Raw genomic sequence first — 9,405 nt, 5'->3', positions numbered from 1 at the left:
CCAAATTTGTGTCCCAGGGAAGTTATTAAAGATAGTAAATAATTTGTTAATTGGCCATAAAATGCATTTTAGGATCTTCTTCCACTTGCCATATTGTGAATGCTAATTTTTCTCAACAAATTTTATGTACTCTTTGATAAGGATGTGCATGATTGTTTTGAGCAATAAAAAGTTATCGTTTGCAAAAAATAAATAAATACACATCTACCTCTAAATTTTATTATTATTATTATTATATATATGCACTATGAAAAAATAGATCTTAAATGTTATTGTTAAAAGCATATATTTTGTGGCTAAATGTTCTTAACCATAATAAATGCCATTACTCTGTTGTGCCTACTAACTCCGTGGTTAAAAATTTTTAACCACAACATGCATTTTTTAGGGACAACTATTTTTATAGCTAAAACTAATTATTATGGCTAAAAACTATTTATTGTAGCAAAATTATTTTAGCCACAACAATTCATCATGGCTAAAGCTCTTTTCTTTTTTTTTTCTTTTAGATAGTAATGTATCATTTTGCATACTTACCGTAACAACTCCTACCGTAGAATACCTCATGTGTGGGTCAAAAGGTTGACTTCTTCTAGGGTCAGCTTCTTGATTAGGTCACTATACTTAAATCTCATCAATAAAAGCTCACAAACTAGATACACACCGAATACTGAATCACGGTTTGAAAGTTGCGAATGTCTGAAGTTTTATCCTAAAGTATTCTAGCACTATCAGAAATCCATACTAATGTTACACCCTAGGTCCATAACCTAGCTCCACTAGTATGATATTGTCTACTTTGGGCTTAACCTGCATGGTTTGTTTTGATTAAAGCCATACGGGCTTACTTAACAGGTCTTATAATAGTCAGAGAAGTGCCCACACTTTATAATAGTTCACCAACTCCTTCCTGAGCAATATGTGATTGTTTATTGATCTTACCTCTTCCTGCATTATGTCCTTCTGGACACATAGATCTTACAATCCACCCTCTATAGTGCCTAACATTCTCGTTAGCATACTTCTAGTTGAGTTCATACCCTAATCACACCCCGGGTCCATGATTTAACTTCACTAGTATGATATTGTCCACATTGATCTAGCCCAAACTCTTTTGTTTTGGCTCAAGCCCTATTGACTTGCCCCAAAGGCCTCATACTAGTGGGAGAAGTTCCCACACTCATATGGTGCTTCACCAACTCCTTCCCAAATAATTTGAATTGCTTGTTAATTGCTTTGCATCATTTAGGGCTCACAACTCTTACAACCACTATTTTTTTAAAAGTGCATAGTTGTGCATATATGTACATGGGTAAGTGCCTATATAGGAAAACCAACTTTGAAAATTCAAAAATTTCCCCTAAAACGTTTAGAACCCGTGCCACCCTTTTTCCTCCACTAGCGAATTTGACTTGTAAACCTCACCTTTGTAATCAAGAAACCATGTCAATTAACCTTGCCCCATCCAATTTAAGCTGCATGTGCTATACTCCTACATGACCCATTGAATTTCCAACTTGCCCAAAAAATTTTATGCAAACTGCCATTAAATGAGCCAAGATCAACATTTTGAAGCCAACAACGGGTGTTAACCAAATTGACAAAATTCAACAATATCAAGCCATGGGTTTCATCCTTCTCCCCTATTGTGGATACCTTAAATCCATATCTAGCATTCTTTTGCTTCAATTCCTCATCATTTGAGAAATCCATCAACTTGAAATTTGGCTAAAAGTTTACAGGTGAAATTTTAGCCCCCATTAGCAATAATTGATCAAAATATACCATTGTACTACCCATCTCATGGGCTTTCCATTGTAATATAGATACCATTATAATTGAGTTTTGAGTAAAAAGCAGTGCGAGTTAATTTGTGTAAATACCTGGTGAAATTGGACTGAAATTGGACTACTTAGGACTAAATTCTCATTGCTAACATGTTTCTAAAAGCTATTAAAAGTTAATAAAAGGTTCAATTTAATAAAATTGACCATAGGTTGAAAAATCCCATTTTGGATATCATATCTAATGGGTAAACTGTATAATTAGACACTTTAATGTCTATTGTTTTTTCAATCCAAAAGTTATAGAATTAATTTTTGGACATTTGGTATGTACCAATATCCTTGGTTAAATTTTTGGTAATCTAAATAATATTTTGGTTATATTTTAGGTACATGTACTTAGCTTAAATGCAACCATGTTGTGGAGTAAGAGTGATCAGATGATATATGTGAATGAAATTATTTTATTTTTCAATGTGCTTTCGGCATGTTAAAACATTAATGACATGATTTAAATATTTTTATATGGCTTTGAGAATTTGAAATGCCTGTTTATGCATTTGCAATTATCGGTATTTACATATATATATGTTATGCAAATTTGTAAGCATGTTAAGATGTTTTTAATTTCAAAGTACTTAAAACTGGTTTCATGAGTATGATTGTGCAAATATTAGTTATGAATAATGTACTGTTAGGTTTTAATAGATATACTATATAGTACTAATGTTTATGTTTTATTATTATTTTTGCACAGGTTTTAGTTATCCTATAAGTAGTCACAATATAAGAGAGTGATGATTGGGCTTTGTATCATTCTTTTGAGACCATAGGATGGTAGGTTTGCTATGATGATTTTAGAACACTTAAAAGTTGTGATATGGTTTCTTTCTCCCTCTTTTTGGTTTGGTGGTGCTCTGGGATGTGAAGAACCACCTGCCAACACTAAGTATATATGGTATGGAATGTTGTAGTTTTACAATTTTACTTAATGGTTTATCTATGGTTATACAGTCATATATATATAAATATATGTATATATATTATGTATATATTGTTTATGAAATATCAAAGTTTATGGTTTAATTCATGATTTATGTATTTATAGTTTATCGTATTTATTAAATGTTATACCAAAATTGATTGGGGTTATAAATATTGGTGTTATGAAACAGTTTTTAACAAGAACTTTTCAAAAGAATGAAAATGCAAGGTATGAGAAAAAAGAATTTTAAAGATTAAATATTTATTTTCTTAACTTACTCAGTGCCCATTCACAAAGTTATTCTTATCTCATATTTTATATTATAATATATTCCAACAAGTTCAGGCAGTTATTTGGCAGCTTTCCTCCTTCATCATCTTATTAGTCACATTCCACATCAGTAGACTTTGTGATCTTTCCTTTTCTTTTATATCATTTTAATACTTGTTGTATCTTTTATTACCTTAGACATTTCAAGGTGTCCTAAGTATGCTATGAATTTGAATGATATGGTTGTATATGTAATGACATGTCTTAAGTAGACACCTAGAATTTTAGTTTTTAAGGAGTTTGACCAAATAAAACCATAGGAGGTTAAAAATTTGACTTTTTATTGATCTAAAATTTGGTTTTGAATTTGGTACGCTGCATAGATCTTGTTGATACGAGTCTAACGAGGTGTGAAACTCCAAAAGTGGAGCTACAATTTGAAAGTTTTGTCTAAAACAATGTAGTCGCATTTTTATGAATGAAGGTTGACATATATCTTGGAATTTTGACCCAACTCAATAAATTTTTGGATTTTGGGGTAAGTTTTGAAATTCCTATATGGATCCTTGGATTTAAGTGATTTTGACTAAAAAATCAACTACTTTTCGTGCTTTCTCTACCTTTGGTTTCTCTTTCTAAGTTACCATCATCAGACCTTCATATTTTGCGCTACAAACCTTTGTTTGTTTCATCATTGGTACAATTTGAAAATTGTGAAGTGAGGAAAACTATAGTACCAAAATCTCAACTGATAGTGGCTAGAGTTGGTTTGGATTTGGTTAGAAAGTTGCGAAAGGAACAATTTTTCAATCACTAAATGCCGGTAAGTTTCAACACCCCGAGTTCATTTTTTTTTTATGTGATTTAACCCTTAAAACCTCTATGTCTTAAGATTTAGTTTAGGTCAAATTTTCTTTGGTTTTTTTTGTGACCCATCAACATCCTTGATATCAAAAGAACGTAAAATCTGTGTTCTACATCTTTTGTGCTTTCTTATGGCATATAATTTATGGATTTTGATTGAATTTTACGAAAAATCTAATTATGGTTTAAAGTTTCTCAGTTTTGGAGCAACTAGCTGATTGTGGGATGTTTTCAATTGCAATTTTCGGTCAATATAAATTCTTAGTGATATATGGAGGAAAGTCCATAGATCAATTTCAAGGAATCATGGAGATACGTAAAATGCCCAATTTGGACCTATGAGGAAAATGAGTTTTTGTAGTATTTTGAAGAAATTAGTACGTAAATTTAAAATTTCTGGGTTGTGAGAGTAATATTAGGATCTAGAGCATGTAAACACAAAGTAGTATGTTTTTCTTTAGCTTAAAAAAGACAATGGTTTTATTTTAGATGCTTGGAGTGAGACTAAAAGTGATCCAATGGTTGCGGATCAAGTTTGAGCTATCATTACATTTATATTTTTGGAAATATGAATATATATATATATGTGTGTGTGTGTGTGTGTTTTATAAGATATATAGTTTGATATGGTTTTCTAGCATGTTTTATTATTATAAGGAACTATGAATTTCAATCATGTTGATTAAAGAGTTTATGGAATGATACATTTAATGTTGATACAATATATATATATATATATACATATATATTCTATGTGTTTCTATGGAATACGAAGTTAGATAACGGTTGAATGATGGCATTTGAGTTGACTTGATTTGGTGCACCATATATTACCAGTGAATGTATTAGATATTGGATACTGATTTTGACCATGATACAAATAGATTGCAATTCTCGACTGTAGTGAGTCATGATCAGATCCTACCGCGATGCCTTAAGGATGCTAAAAGATTGTGATGAGTTTTCACCCTCCTCCTTTATCCTATGGCAACGTGGGATGCCCTGGACTACTTAACGACACTAAGTATGTAGTATAGTTACAAAATTTAATAGATTTATGGATTATATGTTTATACATGGACTTGGTATGATTATAGATCTGGTTTTCTTTGAATTTCTATGTTTTTCTATAAATTTCTATGATGTTTCATGAGCTTCAAAATCTCTAGTTTTGGGGATTATCATAAAAGGGTTCATGAAAGTTGATTTAAAAACAAGGGAACTTTTAAAAAGGTGGAAGTAAGAGTTAGAAACAAATGGATTTTCAAAACTATATTTTTGTATATAATTTTATTCATTCACTAAGCTTGTTTCACATTTTATATGTTTTCAACCATTCCTTTAGGCTATTGTTGATAGGTACTTCACCATACATCCAGGCATCTCCATCACATCCATTTGTCCATTGTTGGTATATATTTTTATCTCTTTTGCTACTCTGATGGACTTGTACATATATATATATATATATATATATATATATATATATATATTTATTTTTTTTTTCTTTCTTTGAGTCAGACACTTGTACTTTTAAACATCTCTAGTGGATTATACCTAATGTGTACAACTCTAAATTTCTTATCTTTTCCTTCTTTGAGATGATCGGGTTTGAGACCTTTTGCTGTTGATATTTAAATATATGTATGCATACATATATTTGGAGATGTGGTAGCCATTGTTGTTGATATTTGTTGCTAACTAATATTAGAAGTGTATTTCTTAATATGTACAATTGAGGTTATGTCCAATTTATAGGGAAGTTTTACCAAAATTTCTATAAGAAGCCTAGTTAGGCTCTTCTTTGATGGGACTCCTTTGGATGTTCAGGAAGGACCCCAAGTGATGCGAATCTGCCCAAGCCCGCACAATCCACAACCCACTGGGATACCGACCTGATACGGATGAAGACCAGGCCAATCACTAGAGCTCAAGCTAAGAGGTTTAGGGATCACCTTGCTGCATTTATCCAGGGCATTATTCATTCTTAAGAGGGTTTGTCTATTTTCGAAGAATCAAGACCCATTCTGAGCATACAAGTGGTGGAAGCCGGAACGGACCCGGGTAGTGGCTTTGGTACTTTTTAGGAGTCCGGACAGCATGAAATGGTTTCAAATATTTATGGATTTAATTTATATGTTTAAGAAGTCATGGACTCAAGTCAAGGCAACTTCAAAGGCAAACAAATAGGTGGTGTACTCATGGGTCCAAAATTTGCCGGGTTTTGTTGTATTTTATGCTGGCTTTACTGTATTGTGCTAAGTTGGCTTTTTCTCTTTCCTCCAAGCAAGGTAAACATGTGAGACTTCATGGTTAGCTTATTTGGCATCCTAAATAGCATATTGAAGCTGATTTGGAGCTCAAATTGGTTAAAGATTGGTCAAAGTCAACTTAGTCAAAAAGCTAGTATTTTAGTTTCCTAATTTGATTTCACTTTTTGTTTTAGAAAATTACCATTACTTTTTGGTTTTTATTTATTTATTTGCTGGAAAAATAAGTTTAGGAAAGTTCTTATTTTATTATTTTCATTGTAAATTAATTATTTCCTAATCCAAAATAAAGGAATTAATTAATTAGAATTTATACTTAGGAAAGTAGGAAATTCGGCCACTTTAGGAATGGTTATTGTATGGCCAGTTTTCCTTATGTCTTCTAGGGTTTATTGTGTGAATTTTTCTGCCTATTTAAAGGCTTGTTTTATCAATAATAATTAGTACATTAATCATACGAAAAATTAATTGTGAGAGTGAATTCTCTTTGTTCTCTTTGAACACCTAAAACACCATTAGTGAATGAGTGTTTTATTTTGACTTATTAATAGGAGATCCATCACCTATTATGGCGTCTTCATCATATACCAAGGTTTCTAATCACAGGTTGGTTAGGGGTTAAGGAGACCATTAGAACTTGAATATAATTAGATCCGGGCTAATATAATACGGGTTTAAGAGCAGGTCATCTTAGGTTCATATCATTTGGTATCAGAGCCAAATTTTGTTCAGGTTTGATCTATCTTTATTTGCTTTATTTGTTTTTGTTTTATTATGCAATTTTAGCATTAGGTTAAGGTTACACCCATCCCATACACGTTCTGCACCTTAAAAAAAAAAAAAAAAATTCATTCCTAGTTCAATTAAGATTTCCTAGTTCTACCGTATTTTTGTTTCCTAGTTTGTTGGTTGTCTTTCATTATTGTTCTTGTTACTTTTGATTTTTGTTCATTTTTATTTGCTGTTTTAGTCTTCAATATTTGCATTCATATATTCAAAAAAAAAAAAAAAAGAAAATTGCACTTTTGTAGTTTGGTGGTGGTCACGGGTTTGATTTATTTTGGTGTGGAATTGAAAATTTTGGTGTTGATTCTTGCTACTGCATTTGTTTTATGCTCTTCGAGTTAAAAAAAAAAAGGAAGAAGAAAAGCCAAATAAAAAATAAAATTTCGGTTTGTTGAATTTGGTGTTGCTTGAAATTTCCTTAAATTGCTGCATTGTTGACTATTTGTTACATATTTGGAGTTGTTGGAGAATTATTTTTACTGCTGGATATTTGGATTTTGAGTGTTTCATGTTTGGATTAAAATTAGACAAAAGAATTGATACAAAACTAGAATTACGGGAACAACACTATTCTATATTTTTGTTCAATTTGATTCTTGTTCGTATTTGGATTTCTTTTTCTAGAATTTTATTCTTGAACTCATAATCTATTACCATCTGGTCCCATTCTTAAAAATTCCAAAGATTTCTCCTTAATTTGCGTTATTTTGCCTAGAAAGGCCAAAAACTAGGTTTTGTTGAATTCTTTGGTATTGCCTACTTTTAGCTACTGTTTTGTTGATAAGTTTAATTAAAACATACTTATGATCTAATTGCTATTTCATGAGTTTTAATTAAAACATATTTGTGATCTAATTGCTATTTTATGGGTGTTTTAATTAGAACTTTGAGATAATTCATTAAGAGGAAAAAGGCAAGAGAGTGTGAGCACAAAAGAGGGTTAAAAGCCGAAATTAATGTACAAAGAAGAGTGTCGAGACCTTGATTGAGTGAAACATGTGAGGGAGTCATTTTTGGTGAGGTCTTATTTTATTTTTGCATTATTTATACTAACATGGAAGATTCAAGGGTGAGACTAGGAGATCCACCTTTGAGAATTAACGAAGAGGAGTCCGTAGGATTCAAAGGTAATTCTCGAGCTACGGGAAGTGGTGAGCAAAAGGACATGAAGGCTATATTGGAACAATTCCAGCAGATGAATGCCTGATTTGACAACATAGATCAAAGGATGGACATGATAGAAAAATCACAAAGAGGACTAAATATAAGATTGGATGCTCGTGGCGGTCGAGGAGGCCGAGGGCGACCAAGAGAGCAATTCGGGGGAAGTAACTTTGGAGATGACTTGAATGAGGTGTTTGATGAAATTTTTGAACTTCAAGAAAGGCCAATCCATGGGAGACCAGTAAGGAATGAAGATAATGATCTAGGAAATATCAAGGTAAACGTTCCACCTTTCATGGCAAAAAGTGATACGGAAGCATATTTAGAATGGGAAGAGAGAATGAAGATGATTTTTTATTGTCATAATTATTCGGAGGCCAAGAAGGTGAAGTTGGCAACAATGGAGTTTGGCCATTATGCACTCCAATGGTGGACCAATGAGCAAAATACCCGGAGGAGAGTTGGAGATGATTTGATCACTACATGGCGACAAATGAAAGGAGCCACGAGGAAGCGATTCATGCCATCACACTACTATAGGTTGCTGCATCAAAGGCTTCAATCTTTATCTCAAGGAAGTAGGTCCGTGGAGGATTATTACAAGGAGATGGAGATGCTCATGATGAGGCTAAACATGAATGAGGATAGAGAAGCAACCATGGCAAGACTCCTTGGTGGTTTGAATCGTGAGATAGCCAACCAACTAGAATTGCAACAATATGTGGAATTGGAAGAGATGTTGCATGTGGCTATTAAATTGGAGCATCAATTCAAGAGGAAGGGTGTAGGCTCATGGTTTGGAGGAGTTTCCAATAGTGGAAGATCAATTCCAAATGGCTGGAGAAACAACCGAACCTAGGAAAGCAACCCAAAGCCGAAGGTGGGAGAAGAAAGCACTAATCGGCCAAGAAAGGAGCTAAAAGCCAAATCTGCCTAAGCACCAAAGAATGAGGTAAAATTTGATCCTAAACCTTCAAGATCAAGGGAAATTATTTGTTTTAAGTACCAGCGACGAGGACACATTGCTAGCCAATGCCCAAATAGAAGGATTATAGTGTTGAAAGGCAACGGTGAGCTAGAATCAGAAAGTGAGGAGAGTGAGGATGAAGCCGAGCAAGAGGAGGAGGACTTAGAGGAGTGGCCGAAACTGTGGATGCATCCAATGCCGAATTAAGCTTGGTTTTTAGGAGAGTGCTGGCTGCATACTAAGATGAGGATGAAATACAAAGAGAGAACATCTTCCACACCCGATGTGAGATTCAAGGTCAGATTTGTAGTATGA

This window comes from Ziziphus jujuba, chromosome 10 (assembly GCF_031755915.1).
Source record: "Ziziphus jujuba cultivar Dongzao chromosome 10, ASM3175591v1".
Lineage (NCBI taxonomy): Eukaryota > Viridiplantae > Streptophyta > Magnoliopsida > Rosales > Rhamnaceae > Ziziphus > Ziziphus jujuba.
The sequence above is the reverse complement of the archived record's forward strand: the minus strand, read 5'-3'. Positions refer to the sequence as shown.